The sequence below is a fragment of the Myripristis murdjan genome, chromosome 12 (assembly GCF_902150065.1).
Source record: "Myripristis murdjan chromosome 12, fMyrMur1.1, whole genome shotgun sequence".
NCBI classification, from domain to species: Eukaryota; Metazoa; Chordata; class Actinopteri; order Holocentriformes; family Holocentridae; genus Myripristis; species Myripristis murdjan.
Genome location: NC_043991.1, coordinates 1,337,830 through 1,342,829, shown reverse-complemented (window position 1 = coordinate 1,342,829; position 5,000 = coordinate 1,337,830). Strand labels below are relative to the sequence as shown.

Sequence of the window (5,000 nt, the reverse complement as noted above, 5' to 3'; positions counted from 1 at the left end):
GCACTACCATATACAAATACAGTATATATATATAATATACTACAAATACAGTACATATACTATATATACTTCAAATACAGTAAGTATACTATACAGACGCAGTAATGTGTAATAAGAACAAATATTATGGTGAGTTATACTCGGTGCGTCTCTCTCTCCTTGGCCTGCTCGGTCGCCCGCTGAGACGCCGCTCGCCCTCGCCCGTCCTCTCTCTCCTCCACTCTCTCCCGATGTCACTCGCCCCTCCGTTGCTCCTCCCTCCTCCATGCAGAGGAGGCCCTGCTGTCTGCCTCTCCGCCCCAGGAACACCTCACCTCCGCTGGGCGAGGAGACAAGGTCGTCCCCCTGTCTGTCCCCCGCGCTCCGGAGCTTTCTGTCCAGAATAACTAAACAGAGAGGAGAGGAGGAGAAGGGAGGAGAGGAGAGGAGGAGAGGGGAGGAGAGGAGAGGAGGAGAAGGGAGGAGAGGAGAGGAGGAGAGGGGAGGAAAGGAAAGGAAAAGAGAGGAAAGGAAAAGAGGGGAGGAGACAAGGAGAGGAGAGAGGAGGAGAGGAGAGAAGGAGAGGAGAGGAAAGGAAAGGGGAGGAAAGGAAAAGAGGGGAGGAAACAAGGAGAGGAGAGAGGAGGATAGGAGAGGAGGAGAGGAAAGGAGGAAAGGAGATGAAAGGAAAAAAGGAGAGTAGAGGAAAGGAGGAGCGAGGAGACGGAAGGAAAAAAGGAGAGTAGAGGAAAGGAGGAGTGAGGAGACGAAAGGAAAAAAGGAGGGGAAACAAGGAGAGGACATGAAGAACAAGGAGAGGAGAGGATGAGAGGAGAGGAAAAGAGGAGAGAGGAGAGGAGATGAAAGGAAAAAGGAGAGGAAACAAGGAGAGGACATGAGGAAGCAAGGAGAGGAGAGGACGAGAGGAGAGGAAAAGAGGAGAGAGGAGAGGAGATGAAAGGAAAAAGGAGAGGAAACGAGGAAAGGAGACGAAAGGAAAAAAGGAGGAAACGAGAGGCGACGAGGAGAGGAGATGAAAGTAAAGAAGGAGAGGAAACAAGGAGAAGGGAGGAAACAAAGAGAGGAGACACCGAGGTGAGGAAACAAGGAAAGGAGACAAGGAGAGGAGAGCAGGAGGTGAGGAGGAGATGTTAGGAGGAAGGAGAAATGAGAGGAGGAGGAGCACCAAGTCTCCTCAGTGCTGCTTTCACAACACCAGACCAACAAAATGTTAAAGTGGTTGTCATGGGAACAGGAAGCTGCAGAGTTTAAGGTTGTCAGACAGAAGAGTGTGGGAAAGTGCGGCGTCACGCTGAAGAAACACATCAGATGGTTTTTTAAATTCTTTAATTGTAACAGAACTGACAGGGATCAGTCAGAGGTTCTTTAATAAACACAAACCCCCGGAGGGTTCCCTGAGGAACTCCGTCATCGTCTGAAGTTTCTGGAGGTTCTGTCAAAGGTCATGACGCCTGTCACCTGGTGGAGGTTCCCGGGGTGTGAACGGGGTTCCTGAGGTGTTCCTGAAGGGTTCCCCTCTGCAGAACGTGAGGTTTCACTGAGACACTCGGACGTGATGAACCTCCGACGCAGGAAACATACAAGGAGACATCGTCGGCGTACGTGATCACCCTGCAGCAGCGAGGCTCAGCGAGACGCAGCCGAGCAGCCGTGACGTTAACGCACCGTCAGCACTTATGAACAATAACTGACATTAATGTGTTCGGACAAATTTCCAAAGAAGAAGAAGAAGAAGAGGCGGAGAACGTGGAGCCGGTCGTTTTCCTCCCAAACTTTTCATTTTGCTCGTTTCTTTTGCTCCATCGTTGTGTTTGTCTCCAGGGTCGTGTCGATCAGTGTCGTCGCTTCGTGCTGCGTTCCTATTGGCCGGTTAGCAGACGCGGGTCGTAGCAGTGGTCACACTGCGAGGCGGTTCTAATTGGAATTACATCCCAGAGCGTGACAACGTGACGGCGTGACGACATGATGGCGGCCATCTTTGAGCCTCTCTCGCAGCGAGGTGCAGGACCGAAGCAAAGAAACAGCCTCGCTTCACCTCGTTGGTCGTCTTTTGCCTTGGAAAACCCAAAGTCACAGCGTGTGGACGCGGTTCCACGTGCTCCTTGGAACACGGTCGGGTTCTTGAAACACCACATCAAAGGCCGAAATGGAACGACACTTTTTTAAATCACAGCGCTCGACAGTCGGCTGCTGGTTTTCCTCTCTGTGTTCCTGATGTGATGTCATGTAAACACTCTGTATTATTATGATATGTTAATATACATGTTTCCTCTCCAGTTATAGAAATAAGTCCTGTAATGTTCTGAGCAGAACCCGAGCAGAACCCTGTGGTGAATCCGCTCTGTGAGCTCAGAGGAACGGCAGCTGTTCTGCAGATGTGTGTTCCACCACGGCAGGCTTTTATTTTGCAGGAGTGAGCTGGTACTTCCTGTCCTATCTATCTATCTATCTATCTATTCTGTCATCCATCCAGATGAGGCCTCTGGAGACCAAACTGGGGTCATTCATGTTGTACTGTGTGTGTGTGTGTGTGTGTGTGTGTGTGTGTGTGTGTGTGTGTGTGTATGTGTGTGTGTGTATGTGTGTGTGTGTATGTGTGTGTGTGTTCCTCTGTGTGCCTGTCCTTTATCTTTCTCTCTCTCTGCGTGTCTCTGCAGCTATGTGTGTGCGCACGAGTCTGTAGATGTGTGCGTGTGTGTGTGTGTGTTTGTATATGTGTGTGTGTGTGTGTGTGTGTGTGTGTGTGTGTGTGTGACAGACTGTGAAATGGTGCGTAGTAGCACCTGGGCCCTTCAGTGTTGATTGATCGGCTTGGTCATGTGGAAGAGTCCCATCTGGCCAGCCACGCTACGGTGTGTGTGTGTGTGTGTGTGTGTGTGTGTGTGTGTGTGTGTTTGACACACAGAGAGAGAGGGAGATCGAGAGTGCTTATGTGTGTGTGAGTGTGAGAGGTGAGAGAGATAGAGATGTGCAACATGAAACAGTGTGTTTAGTGTGTGTGTGTGTGTGTGTGTGCTGTTCAGTCATAACCATGGCTCCCAGAGGCTGGCCAAAGATGAACTGTATTTTATCATCCGAGAGACAGACAGACAGACAGACAGACAGACAGACAGACAGACAGACAGACAGATGATGGGCGAGACAGATAGAAATTCAGAGAGAGAGAGAGACAGAGAGAGAGAGACAGAGAAAGAGAGAGACAGACGGAGAGATGGAGTGTTTTCTGAAACGAAGCCAACTGATAATTAATGCCTCTGACATCATGGTGCTCTAATTAAGCCTGGCATTCATTAAGCCGGGGGGGGGGGGGGGGGGGGTCGTTAGTGGTTTTTGGTCGGGGGGGGTTCGTTAAGTCTTCACTGCGTCTCTCCTTAGACAATGGAGGAGAAAGAGAGAGGAAGAGGAAGGAGGAGAAGAGGAAGAGTGAGGCTGGGGAGGGGCGGGGCCTTCAGGGCGGCCATGTTGGAGGGTCAGGGTGCGTTTCAGGACCAGAGTCAGAATCAGAGAAACGGACATGACCGTGAGAAGCCCCGCCCCCAGCAGCCGCGTGTGTGCGGCGTCACATCGCTTTTTTGTCTTAAAATTTAAAAAAAATCGATTTGTCTGTAGATCTGTCTGACGAGAAACAGAAGAAGAAATAAGAAATCCACGTGTAGAATCTGAAAAAAAAAAAAAAAAAAAACACTCCAAACTATGACAACAGTGAACAGAGAAACAGGAAACTGAGCAGGTGCAGAATAAAAGAGTCTGTGAAATAAATAAATAAATAGTTTCTAAATGTCAGCAGATTTTAATTTCATATCTGATCTGATTGGTTTGGTGTTTGATGCTCGTTAGCTAGCTAGCTAACCGTATAGCGTCGGCTCGGCTAACCATCACCGCCTTCATGTTAGCACAGCTGATTAGCACGCGAGCTAACGTTGGCATGGTTAGCAGCTAGCGGTGGCTAGCTGTGACGTGCTACAGTTTTGTTGTTGCGGTCGCCGTCACGGGACTCGACCGCCGCCGACATGAAACGACGTTCTGTCGTCCCGTGAGCCGCTCCCACTGTTTCCAGCCGTGGAAGCTAACAGTTCTGTTCCTTGTGGATTAATGTGCAGATTATTTCCTCAGTGAATGGATTAATGTGCAGATTATTTCCTCAGTGAATGGATTAATGTCTCGCTCTGTAAACCATCAGAAAACATGTTTAATAGCTCGTCTGGAACCCAGTGAAGGAACGAGGAACGTGGAGAACCGGACAACAACATGTTCATGTTGGTTTTCAACCTGAACACAGTCATCTGATTTAAAACGCTCAGAGGCTTTTATTCTGAAAAACTACTAAAAAAACATTTAAAAAAAAAGGTTCTTTACTGGACCAGTTGGGTCCACAAAGAACTTTCTATAAAGAGGTTCTTTGGTGGTTCTTTGAGGCAGCTTTGTGTGTTCTTTAAAGAACCGTCTACAGAAATGGCTCTCTGAAGAACCTCTTGATAAATGGTTCAGAGTGATGCCACAAAAGAACCATTTCTGGTTCCAGTTAGCACCTTTATTGTTCTGTGTGTGTGTGTGTGTGTGTGTGTGTGTGTGTCGTCAAATGACATCTTTGCCAAAAACAAACAAACAAACAAACACACAAACACACAAACAAACAAACAAACACACAAACAAAGTGTGTGGTGGTTCAGTGAAAAGCGGCAGATCGTAGGTGAGGTGTCAGGCTCTGGTCGTCGTGGCAACCCGAGGCGACCCTCCTGACCGGGTTCCTCTGTGTCACGTCCGACGTTGACGGGTGTTTGAAACCGAGTGGACGGTTCTGACGGCAGAACCTTCAGAACCTTCAGAAGGTTCCTTCAGAAGGTTCCTGACGGGCCGGCAGGTCCCGCTGGGATGGGGCGGTCAGTCTGAGCTCCAGGCCGTGTGCACGGAGCCGTTTCACTGAATTTATTCTTTGAAAACCAAATTCTCATTCCAAAATTATTATCGACTTCTGGATCATGTCTATGGATGTTCTCATT

General features: G+C 48.8%; 1 protein-coding gene across 3 annotated transcripts in view; it reads left to right on the top strand.

The window, feature by feature from the left end:
* Positions 1-5,000, top strand: part of tcf4 (transcription factor 4) — a 241,881-nt gene that overhangs the window by 60,062 nt on the left and 176,819 nt on the right. The window lies entirely within an intron of this gene.